Raw genomic sequence first — 22,526 nt, forward strand, 5'->3', positions numbered from 1 at the left:
AATATTCTAACCTAAAAGTACCCAGTTCCTTGTCGCATTTGTTGCTGCGTATACGTAATATCCGTTAATACTCCCGCCCGGATGTGCTTAGCCAGCCGATTTCGAGTTAAGTACGTTGAGTCCGTTGAGTATCCGCCATTTTCGTGATTTTTACGATTATTGAAACAATTATTGAGGCAATTGCAACATGTTAAGTACCGTTGCCACGACCATTGCTTCGGCGGTGAGAGCGTCAGTTGGCCTCGAGTGTCGTTTGACGTTTCAAATAAACAGCAGCAAATATCAAATATAAACAACTACAAAAACAAAAAAAAATGCAAATACAACTGAACTGAAAACAGCACAAATGTACAACAACAAAAATAAATAGAAAACTTCATAGCAACAACGTCAAAGAGGCCGTTCAACGGTGGGAGTCTATGTGATAACATACATACATGTGCGTGCGTTCTTTTTGGTATGTTGGACCGGCTAGCAGCACATTTAGTGCGTCGTTCGGCGTTAAATGCTGTCGCGTGGTTTATTTTATGGCTATAGCGAAGACTGTCGGCGGTTGTTGTTCTTATTGTTGTCGTGCAGGCAGTGTGAAGTGCTTGGGGCTGAGATTAAAATTCAAGTACCAACTTTATTGTTATTTTTATGAGTGGTTATTTTGGAGCTACTGCCAACTGTTTTAGCTGTTTTTTTTGTTGGGCTGAGATTGCAGTTAGCTGTTCATAAAATTTCCTGATTATTGTTAAACCGATTTGCGCAGCTGTCATATGTCATTAATTGTTGGTTAGTTGTTTCAGCAGTTTGGCTGTATTTTTGAGATACTTATAGATTTCTTTGTGTATGTATGTAAATAAATGGTAATGAAATTTACACTTGAACACTGAAACATATTTGAATACATAAATACATTTAAATAGTATTGTAAAATATGTTTTTCAGATCCCAGCACACCAAACTGTCAATTTAGGACAATGTAATGGCTGTTCATGTATAATTTGTGGATTTTCGAAGTGACCATCAATGGAGATGATTTTCTTAAAATAATCGATATCATTTTCAAGTTGTTCCAAAGCAAAATCAGCAAATTCACGACGTCTATGGTGGTCCAATGGCTTAAGTTCTTGAGTGAGAACATTTTTATATGAATGCAGCAGTGCTTTGGGGAGTCTGCTTTACCACGTATACAAGTACTAAAGTGACACCAAGCATCCAGTGGAGGTCGAGAGATCATCGAAAACTTGGCTCATGCGAGTCGTTTGAAAAAGTTAAAGAAACAGTGGTTGAACATCGTCGTGTTGGCATCAGAGCCATAGCACTGGACCTCAAAATCTTTTATGAATCGATTCAACACATTTTGGTTATTGTTACAAAAAGGATCTGAATCCTTTGCAAAAACGACGTCAAGTAGAGGTCGGAAAATAAATGTGTGACAAGGTAGCTCAGGACCCTGTATTCATATATTACTGGTGACGAGACTTAGTTTTATGAATATGACGTCAAAACTATCCAACAAACTAGCGAAGGGCTGTAGACCATTCCATCTGAGTTTACATTGTTCTATTGGCTTGGGTGCTTACCAAAGATTTGAATTAAAATTCATGAAAATGTAAGGTTTTTGCCAGTCCGAGTCAAATTTGATCAGGTGTCATTTACTAGTTTTTTCTTTATTTCCATTTGGATTTCTATTATTTAGAAGCTGGAGACTATTTGTGCAATATTATGTATGCAAATTTATATACCCGAAGTATTCTTTGGTAACCTTTGTCTTAAAACCTTTTATTTCACAGGGGTTGGGCACTTTTGAGTTCATGGTGTACGAACGTGTTTTTAATTCGCTCCGTGAATTCTGTGATTAAAACTCAAACAAGCAAAAATTAAAAAAATCAAAAAAATCATTAAATAGAAAATAAACAAATAGCAATCAGTGCACACAAGTTGTTATAATTAAACATAAACAAATTGTGCACGAAACAAAAAGAAAAAAAAAATAATCAAACAAACAAAAATGAGTGCTACTCAGGCTCACCAGCAAGGCAGTAGGCATTCTTTAAATGCCTTCTTTAGCTTTGTCGAGCCAACTGCAACTCCTGGCAAAATCAAAATTAACGCCGATAACTCATCATCGCAGCGATCAGCTGAAAGAGCAAGTAAGCAAGCGCAGTCAGCAGAAGCAGCAAAGAACAGCAAACGGGCAACAACAAATGCGCTGACAGCAACCAGTATGCAGGTACCAGCAAGCACACGGACAGCGAAGGAAAACAAAATGCAAGGTGAGGATGTACCAAGCAAAAAAGGGCCGTCTGTTCAGACTGGTATTGATCGCTATATTAACGTAAAAAGGAAACTAAGTCCAGTTAATTCAGCGGTCAATACCAAAAAATTTCAACCAGGCACGCCAAATGATAGAAAGCCAGAAATCCTAAATGGCAACAGATTTGCCATACTAAGCAATACTTCAGACGACGATGCGAAGGGTACCACCACAGTTGTTAATGCCAAACCAGTAATAATCTTGTTGCGAAATTAAGTGAAATTGTAGGTACTAAGATTTTCCATATAGTGCCTTTGAAAAAAGGCTGTATAGATGAAACAAAAATTCAGTCCTACAGTGAAAGAAGTTTCATGAAAATCGATAAATTTTTGTCAAATAAAAACAAGAATTACTATTCATACCAACTGAAGAGCTCAAAAGGCCTACATAGTTGTTGTCATAAAAGGTATAGAGGCTTCGGTAGATTCTAACGATGTGAAAGAAGCACTGGAAGAAGGTGGTTTCGCATTAAATCAGTAGTAAATATTTTTAACAGAAACAAAGTCTCACAACCAATGTTCAAAATAGAACTGATGCAAATCTGATGATCTTTGTAACCAACTAAAGAAAAATGAAATACACCCGATTTACAATTTAAAATATATGCTCCATCGCAGAATCATCGTTGAGGAACCACATAAGAGAAATGGTACAGTACAATGTACAAATTGCCAAGAGTATGGACACACGAAAGCATATTGCACTTTGCGCAGTGTCTGTGTGGTGTGTGATGATCTACTTCAAAATGTACTCTTAAAAAAGAGGATTTGAATTACAGGGTTGCCCTGTATATAAAGATTTGAAATCAAAGTTGTCAGGGCATTCAAGCACGTCGTAACCAAATGAAAATAATAATATTGAAATCCCCGTCCATATTTCAAAACCAGTTAATCCTAAAGACAATGCTATACAAGTGATCTATGCAAAGGTGGTGAAAGGAAATACTGCACAAATGCAATTGCCCCAAAACCAACCAAAAGAAGCGTTGAAACTATGATTTTTAACCTTACCCAATGTATGACACAATTTATGGGTTCAATGCAAAATATGATTCAAGAGATAATCAAATCACAAAACCAAATGTTGCAAACTTTTTTAAGTAAAAAATGAGTGTATTGAACATTTTTTTATGGAATGCTAACGGTGTTAACCAACATAAACTTTAACTTATTATTTCTGGATGAAAATAATATTGATGTAATGCTAGTATTGTCAGAAACGTATCTTACGAACAAAACCAAATTCTTTATACCGGGATTTAGGCTCTATGTTATAAACCACCCAGATGGAAAGGCACATGGAGGAACAGCAGTGTTAGTTAGAAAACGTTTAGATCACCACGCATTAGAATTCGCTGCGAGGACTTAAACCTGACGGCTATATACTGCCCACCTCGATTTAAAATTACAGACATCCAATTTAAAGACTTTTTTGGAACACTAGGCCATAGATGTCTAGCAGGTGGAGATTACAATACAAAACACACATATTGGGGCTTACGACTAATTAACCCGAAAGGACGACAGCTGTATCAAACTGTTATAAATAGGCCCAACAACCTTGCCGTAATAGTGATCGTAAGAAAATACCAGATTTAATTGATTTTGCTGTAATCAAAAATATAGATAAATCGCACATAACAGCTGATACATGTACTGATCTATCTTCTGATCACTCTCCTGTACTAATACAGTTATGTGAACAACCCATATTCGTTAATCCAAATTCTTCTTATAAAACGAATTGGCTAAAATATAAAAAATACATGAGTAGCCACATTAATATTGAATACAAAATAAATACAGGAAGAGATATTGACGAAAGCATAAGAGAAGTCAATGATATAATAACCAGCGCAGCTGTCTTAGCCGCTTGGTCCCAGAAAAATCACAAATAGTGAAATAGAAAAGCTTGTAAATGAAAAAAAGGCGTGCAAGACGTGAATGACAGATATATCGCTCCCCTTCCACTCAGCTTCAATTGAAATCTGTGTTTAAACGCAAGGAAGAATTTAACACTGAAATGTATATAAAGAAACTGTGTCCAAATTCCAACAAGCAAAACTCCCTTTGGAAAGCCCAAAAGTCCATGAAGCCACCAACTTACTCCAACATGCCTATATGAGACTTGGTTGGAAATTGGGCTCGAAGTGACGAGGAAAAGGCAAATTGTTTTGCAAATCACCTAGAAAAAGTATTTATATAATTATTATATAAAACTTTAATCTGTCAATCTTACCCAACACAGCTATGGAGTCGCTCGAGTCTTTTAAGACTTCACCTTCTGAAATTATTGGAATCATCAAAGAACTTAATCCAAAAAAGTCGCCGGGACATGATAATATTTCACCAAAAATGCTAATTGAGTTACCAACTATTGCTGTAGAGGTGCTCTCTTTGCTCTTCAATGCAATTCTTAGATTCGGATACTATCCAATTTCATAGAAAAAGTCGCAGATTATCTTGATATATAAACATGGGAAAGACTTAACACAGCCGTCTTCACAATCAGTCTTCTACCCTGTCTTTCTAAAGTATTTGAAAAAGTATTATTATCACAGATGTCTCCTTTCCTCCACGTAAATAATACAATACCAATGCATCAATTTGATTTCTGCCACATTCTTCTGTCGAAGAATGGCTAGCGAACTGGCGTATAAATGTGAATGAACATGGATGTTACATTTTCGCTTAGACCAAAAATGTGCCCGACAGTAAAAATAAACAATATTTTAGTACTCCAAGTGAACGAAGTAACATATCTTGGTATTCACTTAGATAGAAGGCTTACGTGGAGAAAACACATCTCTAGTAAAATAACATGTATGAAGATTAGAGCTGCAAATTTAAATTGGCTTTTAAATAAGAACTCCAAACTTAGCCTAGGAAATAAAGGGCTTTTATATAATGCGGTCATAAAGCCGATTTGGATGTATGGCATTCAACTGTGGGGTACGACCTGTGCAACTAAATGATATGATACAAAAGTTCCAATCGAAACTGCTTAGAACAATTACGTATTCACCGTGGTACATGCATAACGAAAATATCCATAAAGACCTTAGTATTCCTATGGTAAAGAAAGAGGTAGAAGATAGCAGAATTCAATACACATCTAAACTCCGAGATCACCCAAACCCTTTGGCTAATGCTTTGGTACATTCCTGCGATCAAACACGCTTTAAAAGAAGAGACATGCCTGCGTATTAAAGAGCAACGTATCACCAAAACAGCTCAATCACTTGCTTGAGCCTGTCTAGTTATACTCTCGCAACAAAGTTGCTAAGGAGAGTATTATAGTTTTGTTTACATAACGGTTGTTTGTATGTCCTAAAACTAAAAGAGGCAGATATAGGGTTATATACACCAAAGTTATCAGGGTGACGAGTAGAGTTGAAATCCGGATGTCTGTCTGTCCGTCCGTCCGTCTGTCCGTCCGTGCAAGCTGTAACTTTAGTAAAAATTGAGATATCATGATGAAACGGTACACGTATTTCTTGGCTCCATAAGAAGGTTAAGTTCGAAGATGGGCAAAATCGGCCCACTGCCATACCCACAAAATGGCGAAAACCGAAAACCTATAAAGTGTCATAACAAAGCCACAAATAAAGATATTAAAGTGAAATTTGGCACAAAGGATCGCATTAGAAAGGGGCATATTTGGACGTAATTTTTTGGGAAAAGTGGGCGTGGCCCCGCCCCCTACTAAGTTTTTTGTACATATCTCGAAAACTACTATAGCTATGTCAACCAAACTCTATAGAGTCGTTTCCTTTAGGCATTTCCATATACAGTTCAAAAATGGAAGAAATCGGATAATAACCACGCCCACCTCCCATACAAAGGTTATGTTGAAAACCACTAAAAGTGCGTTAACCGACTAACAAAAAACGTCAGAAACACTAAATTTTAGGGAAGAAATGACAGAAGGAAGCTGCACCTGCAGGCTTTTTTTTAAAATTGAAAATGGGCGTGGCGTCGCCCACTTATAGACCAAAATTCATAGCTCAGGGACTACTAGACCGATTTCAATGAAATTCGGTATGTAATATTGTCTTAACACCCTGATGACGTGTACGAAATATGGGTGAAATCAGTTCACAACCACGCCTTCTTCCAATATAACGCTATTTTGAATTCCATCTGATGCCTTTTCTGTATAATATATGTATACATTAGGAACCAATGATGATAGCGGAATTAAACTTTACACAAATACGGTATTTGAAAAATATGTAAATGACGGATAATGAAATCTCGATTATCACTTTATCACGCGAGAGTATAAAATGTTCGGTGACACCCGAACTTAGCCCTTCCTTACTTGTTTTTAAATAGATTTAAGATTTTATAAGGGTTTGGTTGTTTCTTTGGTTGAGTTAGAAAGTAGAAGATGTATCGTTTCTTGGTATTCTAACTTTTCATTCACTCGACTCTACTTTATCAAGTTTCTGAAGGTGGAGTCTTGGTATAAATACACTCATTACTATAAAAATATTTATATTGTGACAAAAAAGAACCCGGAAATTGTAATAAATTAATTATTAAGCACTATTTATTTTGTCGCCTTCAAAGTAATCCCTACCAGATGTTATACATTTATGTCAACGATGTTATGCACTTATGTCCTCGAAACATTTTTCATAAGCACTTTTTGAGATAACCTTCAGCTGCTTCAGTGTATTTTGTTTTATCTCTTCGATCGACTGAAAACGGGTTCCATTCTGGACTTGTTTGTATATAAAATTGATAAATCTATCGGTAGTTATAATGTTCTCCTTGAATGTGGGATCAGAATGCGCAGCATGTCCAAAGAGATATTTGTGAAAAAAATAACATTTGTCGGCACTAGTCAAGTAAGAACGACTATTCATACCCTTGCGAGAGATGTCGAGCTCTCATGCCATCTCTCTAACACTTGCCTGATATTCAAGCACCATATCATTCACTTTTTTAATATTTTCAGCAGTTGCAGAGGTCGAAGGTCGTCCAGAACGAGGCATGTCATCAACGATCTATCAACCGTCTTTGAAGATTTTGTACCACTCGTAACCTTTTCATTCCATTCGCAATGATTCCGCACACAAATTTTTTGTGCGATATTTTTATCCATAGTAAAAATGTCAAAGCACTACTGCGGTGTGCGAACTTAAGCAGCTGCTGTAAGTAAACTGGTTGACTCATATTTGGCATGGCCATTAAGTATAGTCCTATAAACTTAGCAAAATCGATTGTTTTTTTAATATCATTTAACGGGGAATTTAATTACAATTTCTGGGTGTTTTATTGTCACAATGTAGTATGTATGATACATCCTAAAAGTAGAAGCCTTTTGGTATGTCCACTATCAACACTTCCCGAAATTACTTGGTATACCTTTTTTTATATTGTTTCTAGACTTAAGGTGTTACATAAGGATACATTGCTTCAAGCTAACCATGAAATAGTCTCCATCTAACACCATGTGTATTTTCTTTTGAAATTAATGGATTATTCGCTTGGCGTTGTATTGCCTATGCAACATGCAGAAAGAATATGGGAAATATTAAATACACTAGTCTACAGGCAATATGCAACTGATTGGCTATTGGTGTTTTTATATTAAATTAGGTGTACTAATAATCAATTCATATTTAAAAATCCCGTACCACGTAAGATTTTTAAGAATTTCAAAATTATTTTTTTACGTAGTATTAAGTAAATTTTTTGTTCTACTTACGCCAAATCCATATATACTTTGAGTTATTTGTTAGTCGAGGGTATTTATGACATTTCTCGTATGTCTTATCTGTATTCTTTCTTGTTTATCAATTTAAAACTTGAAGGTAGTTGTATATTTATTGCGATAGCCGTGGAAAGTGAGATTTTTTGATTAAAATGTCTAAAGTACGAAAACGTGGTTGTAATACATTGACTGATTCATTTTGATATGTTTGTGGCTTGTATACACCTAAATCTCATGCCAGATTAATAACTAAAGTGACTGAATTAGCATATCTCAAGTATTTTGGTTTTCCTATAGTGAATCAAGATCGGAATTGGACTCCTCATATTTGTTGCCAGACTTGTATGTCAAACTTAAGCCACTGGCTTAATGGAAATAGATCATCAATGCCCTTTGCTATTCCGATGATCTGGTGTGAACCGACAAATCATGCTACCGATTGCTATTTTTGTATGACAAACGTATGTGGATTTTCAAAAAAAATAAGCACAAAATTCAATATCCCGACATATCTTCAGCTAAACGACCCGTTCTCATGGCGAAAATTTACCAATTCCCGTTTCAACATTGCCACAGGACTTAGATACAGAACTTGGACGTTGTGCTGTTGATGATGCTATAGAAGAGAATATTATATCCCGTAAAAGAAGCAAAGAGTCTCCTGTGTATCAGATTTCCGAAGATGAAGAAGAAAAGAAAAAAACACATTTGATCGAGCAGCCTGAACTTAATGATTTAGTGCGTGACCTTAACTTATCTAAACAACAGGCAGAACTTTTAGCGTCAAGGTTACAGCAGTGGAATTTACTGGCCAAAGGTACAAAGGTCACCGCGTTTAGATACCGTAATGAAGAGTTTGCCTCTTTCTTTACATTACGAGATAAAATTTGCTTTTGTACAGATCCTGCAAGTGTTATGGAGAAATTAGGCTATCAACATAATCCAGAAGAGTGGCGTTTATTCATAGACTCATCTAAAAAAAGTTTAAAAGCCGTTTTGCTACATAATGGCAACACTAAATCTTCAATTCCACTTTCCCACGCTGTTGATATGAAGGAAACTTATGAAAGTATGTCATTGATTTTGAATTGCACAAACTACAACACATACAAGTGGCAGATATGTGGTGATCTTAAAGTCATAGGACTACTTCTTGGGCTTCAAGGGGGATTTACTAAATACTGCTGTTTTTTGTGCCTTTGGGACAGTAGAGCAACAGAAAAACATTACAAAATAAAAGATTGGCCGCAAAGAGGTGATTTCGTGCGGGGTGAAGCTAACAGCAAGAATATACCTCTAGTTGACCCTCGTAAGGTTTTGCTGCATCCTTTACACATAAAACTCGGATTGATGAAAAACTTTGTTAAAGCTTTAGATAAGAATAGCGAAGCTTTCAAATACCTCAAAGAAGTTTTCCCGAAGTTAAGTGACGCCAAGCTAAAAGAAGGAATTTTCATTGGACCCCAAATCCGAAAAATTCTGAAGGACAAGCAGTTTGAAGAGAAACTAAACCCCGTTCACGTAAAGCCTGGATATCATTTAGAAGCACTGTCACAGATTTTTTAGGAAACAAAAAGTCTAACACGTATGAGGAACTAATCGACGAGTTGCTGGAAAACTACCAAAGAATGGGTTGCAGAATGTCACTAAAAATTCATTTTTTACATTCACATTTGAGTTTTTTCCCACAAAATTTGGGTTCCGTCAGTGATGAACAGGGAGAGAGGTTCCACCAAGATATTTTAACAATGGAATAGAGATATCAAGGCCGCTGGGATCCTGCAATGATGGGGGATTATTGTTGGTTCCTAATGAGAGAAAGTAATAGAGAATACAAGAAAAAATCGCCATTTGCAAAAAGGAAATCTACAAAACAGGTTCAATAGTTATATGTAATTATTACACGATATAATAAACGTCTTACATAAAGTAAAAACTTTTTTTATTTTTAAATTTTATCAGTATATTAGTCAACAGGGCATTTTTCAAATATTTCTTCAAAGAGACTTTTTTTTGATGTAACTGGAAAACTGTACGTGATGTTTTTTTTACCTTCTAATTCAAACTTAGGAACCTTCAAAGATAACGATGCACGCATAGCCAAGACAGTTGTATTTTTCGCTTTTTATTTGTAGACTTGTGATATTAGTGCTTTTCCAATATTTTCGGTCAAATATGTTTTTACCATAAAATTCTAATTTAAAATCGAGCACCTGTTTCAAATATATACTATACTATAACGCAGAATTAAAGTTTTTAAATGCGATAATTGCTTTTCCCATAAATTATAATTTTTCTTGAATTTGAAACATTTACTTTGTTTTTGTATGTATGTATATAGTATGCAAGTTTAGAAAAGTTTTAAAATATTTGCAAGTGTTGAGCTTCCAGTTACACTATAGGCCCCGGCGAGATTCGAACTCACGATCTCCTGTTTACTAGACAGGCGCTTTAACCAACTAAGCCACGGCGCCGTTATGTTTGTTACTATTACCTTTTCTTTGAAATTCTTTTAACATTTAACTCTATATAAGGGTTTTCAAAGATAATTTATAACTAAGCAATATCTAAAATGGAACGCTGTGCTAAAAATACATTATCAATGGAACTTATGAAATCATAGATACGAAAACAATCATAGACATTTATTTTTGACAATTTTTCAATTTTGCTAATTTCATTATTTTGTTAAATATTATCACTTTTATCTTCTCTTAATTTGTTTGAATTTTGAAACTCCAAATCCAACCCACCACACAGTCTTGCAACAATTTCCTTGTGCCGAATTCCTCAAGAAGGGATTATACATATGTATCTTCAAAGACTTACCAATATCGGACCCTATAGCTGCTACTGATGATATGGAAAAGTTTTTTATGCGGCGTTTTGGGTTATTTTCCAAGTCAACGGTGCAATCTCCGAAGAAATTACAGAAAGTAGATATTGTGTTCTCTTCGAGAGTGAAATGGGAAAGGGTTGAGGTGAACAAGAACAAACAGAATAATTGAGCGGGAAGTGGTGTTTTATTCAGCGAAATTAGATACGAGAATTGGCTTCCGAGTGCACGAGTGGTTTCAACGTTTTCAAAGTGGTTGTGAGGACATAAATGACGATCAACATGTGAGCCAATCAAAATCCGTGATCACTGGAAATTCCATCGAAACTGTGCGTGAATTCATCAAAAATCAGCCGAAATCATCATTGAAATTCATGAAAATAGAATTGAATATCTGCAAAACATCGATTTATCGAATTTTGACCGAAAATTTGGGCTTACGAAAGGTGTGTGTACGAAGGACGATTATTTGACCAAAAATCACATTAACCATTAACCACTCCCCGTATTCACCTGGTATGGCACCGTGCGACTTCTATCTTTTCGGAAAAATGCATTTGCCGATGAAAGGAAAGCGTTATACAGACGTAGAGGCCATTCAAAAGGCTTGCATCGGTATACTGGCAACCATACCGGCCAACGAGCTACAACACTCGTTCGACATGCTTTTGGACCGTGCAAAAAGCTGTATTGAAGCAGAAGGAGACTATTTTGAATAAAGTAAATTGATTTTGACGAAAAAACCTTTTTTTCTGTTTTTTAAAGGTCCTGTTTACTTTTGAAAGCACCTTGTATAATAAACAGTGTATATACATATAGCTGTGTCTCGATATTGTCAATCCCTAACTTGCTCAACAAGCAGGCAAGCGTGGCATGAATGGACTACGGGTCACAGATGATGACTATTAACATTCAAAAGAAATTACATAAGCACTCTAGTAGGAGTGACAACAGGTCGCTGTATAATTCGTAGACATTCCAACAGACTTGGAATATCATAGAACGACTATTGTAGAAGCTGTCAGGAGGTAAACTAAGAGGAGACTATAAAACATCTTCTAAGCAAAATCAGAGCTTTGTATAAAAAACAATTGATCGAGGGTTTCTTGACAATTTCTCGATGGTTGCACATATAAACTTTTTGTATTGATGAACTTCACACAAAGGGACTCCTAAAACTTGTTTACACAAATTATATAATTTATATTATGGATTTTGGGTCCACATGAAAGTGTATGGTATATATTATCTTTTCAACTGCACTATCGTTAAATTCACTCGAATATTATTCCGAAAGTCATATAAAAATTTCAAACGGTTTCAAAAAATGTTAGGTTTGGTAAACTGTGGTTCTAAATTTTAAAATGTTTATATTAAAATTTGAAAAAATATATGCAAATTTTTCCGTGAGAGAATTGGGAAAAATGCGATTCACGTAGGAAGATTTTGACGTGAATGGTATTTGCACTTGAAACATCAACAGAAGTCCAATCGCAATTAAGTGTTTTTTGTAAATCGGACGTTCTGCTCTTAACGTCAAGCTTTTCCAACTTATGCCGGATACCTTCTAGTAACGGGGTTTTCAATAAGAGCGGTTTGAGATATCAATAAAATTCTTTATTCCTGTGAAAGTACATTCGATGCCATTATGTATGTACAACATATTGTCGAAGTCCATATCATTAAATTCGGGCCAAAAATGTTCGGTTATTATTGAGCGCTAGCGATTCCAATTCACCGCAACTTTTTCAGGATGCAATGGTAACTCATGTATTACGTGCGGATTGCTGCCAATAACGTATATTTTGCTTATTGATGAAGCCATTCAGCCAGGAATGAACCTCATCGTTGAAGATGATTTTTCGATGAAAATCCGGATAATTTTCAAGTTGTTGCACAGTCCAATTCCCGAACATACGACGATTCTGGTGGTCAAGCGGCTTCAGCTCTTGCGTCAATTTGGTCTTGTGAGAATGTTGGTCAAGATCTTTTCGCAAAATTCGCAACAACGACGTCATAGAGAGGCCCAACGCTTGACGTGTGCGAGATTGATTTGGATCTTCCTCAACTGATGCCCTAGCGGCAGCAATATTCTCGACACTACCGCCACTTCTTTGTCTTACTGGCACGGGAACATTTTGTACTGTGCCTGTAAATTCTAATTTTTCCACAAGACGCTGTATTGTTTTTCTGACAGGACGATTATGACTACTGTAAATAGGACTTAGCGCTCTTAAAGTTGAGGACTCCGAGTTTCGGTAGTAAATTTTCATAATTTTGACTCGTTTTTGGATCCCATGATGAAATGACAAACCTTACTGAAGAGAAATGCGGGGAAAAATATAGGGTCGTTTGCTGTCCCTATTGGTCTACTTTTGTGGCGTCCTTATTGAAAAACTTGTTATTTATGTATATTTGACTAAAATAGTTTTTTATAAAGTTAAGTTGTCTAATAATTTTTTATGCCTAAGCAGTTTTTCTTAATAAGAGAATTTGAACTAAGTTACCTTTGTTTAAGTAAATTCTGTGCAGAACAAGGTCATAAAATTTCTGATGCTTGATATTGATAAACATATCTCGAAAAATATTTCTTACAGTTTTTTAAAGAACAAAATATTCTGCTAATACATTTTCAAAAGTGATCTAGTTTATTTTAAATTGTAGAAAAATCGATGGCCGAAAAGCCGTAGTGAGAATTGCACGTATGCCCTTTTCATAGTTTGAATTGGAAATTGCAGTTGATCATAACCTCTCTATGGTCTATTGCTTCTGACAAAGAAAACTTCATTATTTATATTAAATACTAATTAAAACTTTGATGATAAATATTCTTTAGTTTTTTCTTTTAAGTCTTATTGTACGGATATTGTATATTATTATTTTCACTTTATACTACATTTTTTATAAGTTCTTTTCATATCGATCGACCTACACGGCTAACATAAACAATTACTCTACCTTAGTCCCACCGCTACCTGTTATACGCGCCGTTAGTTCAATAAAGCTACGAACAATAAGGAATTGGAGCGACAAAAGTTTTGTAAAAAAAGTTTATTAAGTCTTGCCATTGGCAGATTTTTTTTTTTATTTCAAATTTCTCGTATTTTTTGTGTTTGTCCGCATTCACTGTCTTCCTGCCATGTTCGCCAGCTCATTTGCATTTACTGCGGACCACAGTAAGGCGAAGTTCCATATGTAGGTGCAAGGAGGCTGCGGCAGTAGCTCCAAAGCGCTGCCAGCAATTTGATGCCTGTCTTGAGTTAGTCGCTCTTTCTCCACTTTTACGGTTCTCGGCTTTCGCTCTGTTTTGCCTGTGAGCCGTGGAATTTTCGACTTGCCACTTTTATCAGCGCACATGTATCTTTATATCGGGCATAAGTACATATACTATATACATATATATGTCGGTATATGTCTATTTCATGCTACATCTGGCCAGCTGTTGGTATTGTCAATGCGGAATATGAAAATGCTTGTAGGTCGTTTTCGTCTTATTGCAGTTCTTTTTTGTGATTTTTTGCATTGCGAAATATTGCTTCCTTTTCTGTGGCTTCCACCGCCGTCGCTGAACGCCGTTATCCATTTCAGCCGCAGGCACTTACTGAAATTTATATCTTTTGTTTTCCTCTCTTCACTCTCTTCCTTTGCTTTCTTCGGTCATTTGGCATTGTGGGCTCGCACAGTAGCCGCCTAGCTGTGCGCTTGGTAATATGAAAATGCAAATTTCATTGATAACATTCTCTCATCTCGAAATAAATGCTGCTCACTTTATGAAAATTACCAGTAGTACTCGTATGGAAGCACAAGAGCGACCGGTTAGGTACTTAGAGTTTCAAAGTGGTTACACGTCGGTGTTTGAGGAGCCATGCCCAAGTGCTTAGAAAATGGAGACCATACAGGATTGGTCTAAAGTCTAAGATCTTGCTGATTTAAGGTGCACGCGATGTCTGAGCCGTTAGATATTCCAACAGACCACGTCGGCTTGAGGATTGTACGAAAGTTTAAGATCTCGCTGGTTGTAGGTTCACGTGACGACGCAGTACCACGTGGGCCATGGAAGTGAGATTCCAAAGTAATTTCTTTACTCTTTGTAACTGCTGTCGGAACATAAAGCCACTGCTACTTACCAGACATCTAGGAACCGTCGAAACAGTGGACTTAAGTCGACAAGCCTACTCCGAGCAGAATGAAGACATCCTATCGGTCGGTGCTGGCCGGCGTATTATGGAATTTCCATCACCTCAGCTAAATCGACTACCTTGAGAACGGCCAAACCATCATAGAGCTCTGGTTAGACGAACTTTTGGGTGTATTTTGATTAAAAAAATGTACTCTTCCACCCTGATAACAAATCGGCTTAAACATCCGCCGACGCGGATCGCGGTAGAAACGATCGAATTAGGCTACGATCCACCGTTTTCTCCAGATTTGCCCCGTGCTACTATTGTTCGAACTTAAATCGAAACTCCGCCATAGAGGTCTACTGGCAGACCCCCAGAAATCGTGTTTTTGAATTGAGTTAATGAAGTTGATGGGTCAGGTATACCGTTCGAAACCGGCTAAGTACTTATCGGCCCAGTTTCGTAAATGAAAAGCTGAAGTAACTGGAATAGAAGCAGTGAACAGCAATCTTAAGTGGCAAGCTTGTTGACTTGTCGGTTAGTTGTTGTTGTCGGCTTCTCTAGTTGTCAGACTTGGCGTGATAATGAAAAATTGTAATAAGAAGCCATTTAAAATATTTATGTTGCTACATCAACAGCAACAACTAAAACAACAACAAAAAGAGAAGCAAGTTGCAACAAACAATAAACGTGAGTGTGTGAGCAAAAAATGCTCCACAAGCTCTGTGCAAATACTTACTACGGATATGAATATCTATTGCGCAATAACAGTAGCGGGTTGTTGTTGCTTGTGTTTTCACCATTTGCTGTTAACTCGGTAACTGGCTTAAAGAACTTGCCGCACTCTTTATTGTTATTGCGTAGACAAGTCTTATAACTGCAAATACGAAAATAAAATCAAATAGAATTACAAACACATACATGTATTTATATGTATATGTGTATATGTATGTATGTACGTTGCCGTAAATGCCATCAGATACGCGTGTGGAGCTAAATCCGCTTAACGCTCTTGCTGTTGTTGTTTACCATATGCAAATGTAAATTGTAACAATTTGGCAAAACGGCAGATGCCAAAGGCAGCATCTTACAACGGATTGTCAGATAAGGTAAGTGCATTTCAAGTGGGCTTAGTCAAGGAAAATAAAGAAATTTCTAGAGGAAACCGAAATAACTACGATTTCTTTGGAAAAAATGAAAAATATGGAGACAATTTTCGTTGGGATATTTGCTTTTCCTAGAAGTTCTTATAATAAAACATAATAACATTCTGTAATATTATATATATTAACACAGCAGTATATGCATATGTACATATATATCTGGGTACCTTCAAAACGGCTATTAATGCATACCTTCATTCCAAAATCATTTAACGGTAACAAACCGTTAGAGTTCATACTCCTCGGTGCTCATATGACTTCTAAGGAATTTAGCAAACTACTTTCTAATGTGTAGCCTATAGCAGAGACCTTCTAATCCAGTTGTTTTTTGTTTTTTTTAATACCAAACTTTGCGTCAATCAAACGGTATATCTCAGGAACCTTGAATTGTACGACATTTGTGAAACTTCTATTTGTGTCTCTTGATTGTTAGGTCATACTACAAAATATATGCATTCATTTTGATCAGAAATTTTCACTTTGAGAGATAGCTATTAGATGGTTAGATTAGTTCTCGCTTTTTTTTTTTAAGAAAATGCAATTTTATTTCAAGGAAATAGTTACCAATGAATGATTGGAAGTTCTGACAAAATTCAAGAAGCCTTTCTCGATGTCGTCTTGTGAGTGGAACTGCTTCTGAGACAGACCGTCTGTCATCGAACGGAACAAATAATAATTGGACGGTTCAATATGTGGCGCATATAGCGGGTGGGGAATGTAAGACTTCCCATTTAGGCGTTTCCAGTTAGGTTTTAACAACGGGGGGCTCAGCGTTGTCAAGTAGCATAATCACTTTCTCGTGCCTCTCATGATAATCAGGTCATAAGGAACCCAAGTTTCTTGTTTCTGAATCATTCCCAGTGCATGAAGTCGCTTTGAAATGGCTTAGCGAGGCCCAATACTGGAGCAAGCTCTTCTTGCGTTTGACACGGATTGTCATCGAGGAGCGTCTCCAATTCACCGTCTTCGAAGGTTGTGGTAACGCAGTTTCTTTTTCAAATGTCTAAGTTAAGATGAGCTCGTTTTGGATACATAAAAATCGATCACCACTAATGTGGGAGCCATTACTGCGTTTTTGGTTTAGTCAGTATCCTTATAAACTTCAATGATTTCTGTTGGGATTTATGCGATTAGCTACAACTTTTGTAAGAAGTCTTGGTATATGTTGAGAACACTTTGTCAATGTTTAGAAAAGGTACTTAGAGATTGTGATGCACCTGACACAAAATGATAGTCCGTGTAATTGAGTTTCAATTAAAATGCAAGGAGAGGGATTTGGTCCGACAGTTGGAAAATTCAGCTTTTATGATCACACTACCGACAACGGATTGATGATGATCGGCTTCGCCGCAAGAACATTTTAGTAAGTGTCACCAAGTAACATTCGTATTAAAGAAATGAAGTCAAATTAAGCATGTCGTTATAGACGGAAGGAATACTTCCAGCATTCTGACGAACGCTCGATACTTTGGACTCAAGGTTCGTACTCACCACAGCGATATTTTGAGAGTGAAAAGAGTATTTTCAAACGGAAGATGAAAGAGGCAGAAATATGTGAGTGCGAAGAGCTTATGATGTTGGTCGAAGAACATGGCCTAATACTTCATTCGAGAGATCTTCCGCCTAACTAGGGGCTTTAGATCCTGATCGGAAGACGCCATGCCAAACGACTCAACGAATGGAATCTGCTATGCGATATCCTCAAGAAAGGAGATCAAGCAATCGATGCTAACTTCTGCGTTATCAGTCTTCTGAATATTGCAAATAAGATCTGATCGAACGTACTCAGTGGAAGACTGAAGCCCATCAACAACAAATTGATTGAACTATCAGTGTAGCCTCCGACTAGGTAAATCAATCATCGATCAGACATTCACGATACGGCAACTCCAGGAAATGATTCAAGATAAAAGGAACGGCAAGTACCAGCTTATTAACGATTTCAAAGTTTCTTTCGATAGCACAAAAGAGATCGCCTCTAGATTTGCTGCAAAGTCTGAATGTGTAATCCTTACCAAACTTATACGGTTATGTAAAATTATTCTAGGCACAACGATTTTGCCATAGAGCCGTGTGTGCAACATTCTCAGTCTTAGAAGAATAGTTGAAGTAGATGGGTCTGATGGTAAACGAGGACCTCGTTTCATGAAATAAAAGGTCTCAACAGTTGGGGGATTTCGTCAGTTTTGACAGCTATAATTCCGAAGTAGTGAAATACTTTGTCCGTTTAGGGTCTCGCACACATTATTACATCAGCCGCGATAATTTACAGAGAATTTCACTTGCTAACATGTGTTATCATAGGCTCAGCAAGCAATTGAAAAGTAGGACAACACTAAACTAACGCTCTATAACTCACTCAATTATATAGGTACGTCTTGCTATATGGCGCGGAAAAATGGAGCATGATGCACAGCGGTAAGCAGTCTTTAGGAGCGTTCTAGAGAAAAACTCCGAGGGAAAGGGAGTACCGGGTTTAAAGAAATGATTAGCTGTATGAGCCCTTGGTGAAATGGACATAGTGCAGCGCATATAAAAATAGCGGTCCCAACTTGACAATTTTGCCCGAATAAAAGAACACTGCAGCTCGTAAAATGTACGATTCGGTGGCCGACGAAGAAAAGGACGACGTCAGATAGAAGGATCGAGTGGATGAAGACCTGGTGAAACATGAAAATTCCAACTGGTGCCGTGGTGCACCATGCAGAGACGACTGACAAAGGCTTATCGACGCGGCCAAGATCAACACTCGTTTGTAGTGCCAATCTGATGATGATGCTTTTAAATTCTAACATTGTGGAGAGGTGTGTGAGGTATTTTTAAATTTCATAGTTTTCATGGCCATATGAGTATGCCGATGATATTATAATAATAAAAAAATAAAAAATCTCTGCTGCTTTCCCCGAAAATTGTCATAAAGTCAGTGCTACTGATATTTGTAGCTTACTTTGACTTGATCCTCGTTTTTTCTGTAATATTTTCTTAATAAGAAAGGCAACAAATTAAAACTCTTGTTTCTCATATAATCTAACCTGATCCATCCATTTGTATACTAATTTAGAAAGTGAAATTGTTGTGTCCAAATTTCCCTTTCACTATCATCCTTAATCAATCTACGTAATTTATTATGGTTTAACTGACCTGGAAAATAACCAGTTGGTCATTATTCAACGACAAAGCGTTTACCCCCAACAGAAAAAGAGCGAATAAAGTCATGTCGTTTGTACAAGAGAACTAATACAATTTGTAACAAATAGATCTTCGCTGATTGCGAATGTCAATAAAACATGCGAATCATTTGGCGAGCGTTAACAATAAAACATTTGCCCCGGTTTGTTAGATTGGCCAATGAAGCATAAAATAACATTTTGCCAGCAGCAGAAAATGCCCACAGGATCCAAATAAATGCGAGAATACTGACGCACATTTCAAATACAATCGGATGATTAGCACATTTGTATACATAGTTGTTATACGTATGTAGATGGTATTGCATGTGCCTATGTATATTTCTCCGCCTATCGGGGCTTGTTGATCTAATTGCCAAACACATCTTCGACGTTTTGTGCGTCAATTTGCCAATTCATTTTGTGCGTTTTTATTCTCTGCTCATTGCACGCTTTCTCTCCATATTATTTCTGTTTATACGAGGGTAGCTCGATACATCTTCGGCTTGTAGATTTTTTCGCGCTGTGGGTTTGAATATAACACTGATGATGTTTTGAAAATGGTGAAAGGCACAACTAGAGATTTTGTCAAGTAACTCACTTCCGAGAAAAGGGTTGATGAATGTTTAGTCAATAATTTTTGTACCTGTTTGTAAAACTTAACAGTATTTTGGTAAGGAATGACGTAAAGCTATTATGGGTCTGTGGATAGAAGGGCATAAGGCCTGACTATTAGACTAGCAAAGCGGGCACCAAGTCGATTATTCTAGAGCCAGCTATTGGAGCGGTGATAAAGCACAGTTTTGTCTTACACCGGCTTAAACTTCGATGTCATTACTGAATCTGAGTATAACTCTTTTATATGGGAGATACTTACACTCCTTTGCATACAAGAGCTCGCCAAATCGAGATATGTTTATTGTATTAAATATTATGCTTTTTTAAAATCGATGAAGCAGAAGTGAAATGGCCTGCGCCATTCAATCGACTGCTCGAAAATTGCTTTCAAGATGTTCAGAAAGGGTGATTCATTTCGAGCTTTAAAGAAAAAAACACAGAAACTTCAAACCTAATGGAGAATGTTTATTATCATTCGAAAGATTATTCTTCGGCGTTTAGATTATCTCTTTGAAATGTTGGTCACAGCTACGTCGAAGATGGTCCATTCGTTGAGTCCAATTTTCGACGACTTGTTACGATTGCTATACAAGGTGCTATTCAAAGTAAATAGGACTTTTTGAATCTAGTGCCCCCTGGTGGCGGCATCTATATTTCAACTGGTGCGTTAGAATTTCGATTGTTCAGTGAGAATTTCATGACATTTCATTGACTGGAAGTGAAGTTATTGCGTTTTAAGTGTCAGTATGTTTGTGTTATCGGTGCGAAAATGAGTTTCGAACAAAGAGCCAACATTAAATTTTTGACCGAACATTTGGGCTTATGAAAGGTGTGTGCACTGTTTGTTCCGCACAAATTGACTGACGACCAAAAATTGCTCAGAATCCACAATTCGAAGGCCTATTATTTGACCAAAAATCACATTTTTACCATTAACCACTCCCCGTATTCATCTGTTATGGCACCGTGCGACTTCTTCCTTTTCAGAAAACTGCATTTGCCCATGAAAGGAAAGCGTTATGCAGACGTAGAGGCCATTAAAAAGGCTTGCACCGGCATATTGGCGGCCATACCGGCCAACGAGCTAAAACACTCGTTGACATGCTTTTGGGCCGTGCAAAAAGCTGTATTGAAGCAGAAGGAGACTATTTTGAATAAAATAAATTGATTTTGCCCGAAAAAACATTTTTTTGTTTTTTTTTTAAGTTCTGTTTACTTTGGAACGCACCTTGTATTTTCTTCACTGCGTGTTGTACGTGGTCTATTCGGCTGAATATTATCTAATAATGAGCGCTGGTTCTCAAAATAGGTGATGGTGTTGCGAATAATACGCATGTAGTAATTATGAAATGCCAAGAATCTTTATCTTTATAGACAAGACAAGGCAAGAATACTGAAAAAAAAAAAAAACATGATAGCTTCACACGGGATCTGTTAAAAGGCTTTTGAAAAAAGTACCTATACTGAGATCACCTGACATGATCAATACTTCTTATTATTTATAAATTCATTGAGATATCAAGCGGACCTCGTTGTACTTTTGCTATAGCTGTTGTTTTTGTAGTAGCCTTTGAACGCGCCTCTGCTTTATCTTAATGACTTGGCAGCCATGCGTTTCCTGCGTACGCATTTCTGCTTTCAATATTATTGTATTTTTATTTGCTTTTGTTGTGCTTGCGGCAAGTTTTTCTAACTTCTTTTACTTAGTTATTGTTATTGTTGGAACTGTATATTTATCTTCGAATTTTCGTCGGCTTGCAATGCTAAGGAAATAGAGTATACAGGTACAGACAACTTAACTTTTTTCTTTGACAGTTCTAAATATACACGTACATATGTATGTATGTGTATGGTAAGTATGTATTAACTCATATGTGAATTTTGTCCCTGTTGACTGCTTATCAGCAACAAGCAATAAATTCACCACTGTCGTTTACTACCTTCAGCCTTCATTTGATACTCTGCTATACAAAAAAAAAAGCTTTCCTGCTTAAAGTTCTGCCTTTAGCCATCTCCATCGTCGCTGCGATGTCATTGTAGCGATTGGTTCGAACAAAATCGCAAATCGTTTTCTTCGCTGCCGCAGCTAAGGGCGGCAATGTGTTGGGTTTTCGCACGTTGTTGTTGCTGACATACTGCCACATATGACTGTGTCTTTATCTGCAGAGCCTTTAAATGTTTTCGTTATTGTTGCTGCTGTTACTCCTTAGTTATGTTGTCTTATTTATACGAGCATTTTGCGCGTTTTGTTTCCTTTTTGTTGTTGTTCAGCGACAAATCTTCGCGCGGCTCTTGTTTTTAGTGTTGTTGCAGGCTTTTATCAGATTTCATTTGGTTTGTGCGTAGTCGCCGATATGTTTTTACGTTTCACTAAACACGCTTTTGCGAAGCGGAATGTTGACACGTGATCGCAATAGAGAGGAAACACCCGTGTGCTTGCATAAAAGTTGAAATATTTCGGGATTAAGTAATCCAATGTTGTTGATAAATCGTATACTATAAGTACGTTGCTATGGAGAGAACTGTGATTTTGAGATTTCTCCAATCTATAAGAAATGCGACTATTGAATTTACACCAAGATCCATGAATTC

General features: G+C 36.9%; 1 non-coding gene across 1 annotated transcript; it reads right to left on the reverse strand.

The window, feature by feature from the left end:
* Positions 1–10,429: 10,429 nt before the first annotated feature.
* On the reverse strand, positions 10,430–10,503 carry Trnat-agu (transfer RNA threonine (anticodon AGU)). Its single transcript has one exon. It is a non-coding gene; the product is annotated as a tRNA-Thr (tRNA).
* Between the last annotated feature and the right edge of the window lie 12,023 nt (positions 10,504–22,526).

Source organism: Bactrocera neohumeralis, chromosome 4 (assembly GCF_024586455.1).
Source record: "Bactrocera neohumeralis isolate Rockhampton chromosome 4, APGP_CSIRO_Bneo_wtdbg2-racon-allhic-juicebox.fasta_v2, whole genome shotgun sequence".
In the NCBI taxonomy this organism is placed as follows: Eukaryota; Metazoa; Arthropoda; class Insecta; order Diptera; family Tephritidae; genus Bactrocera; species Bactrocera neohumeralis.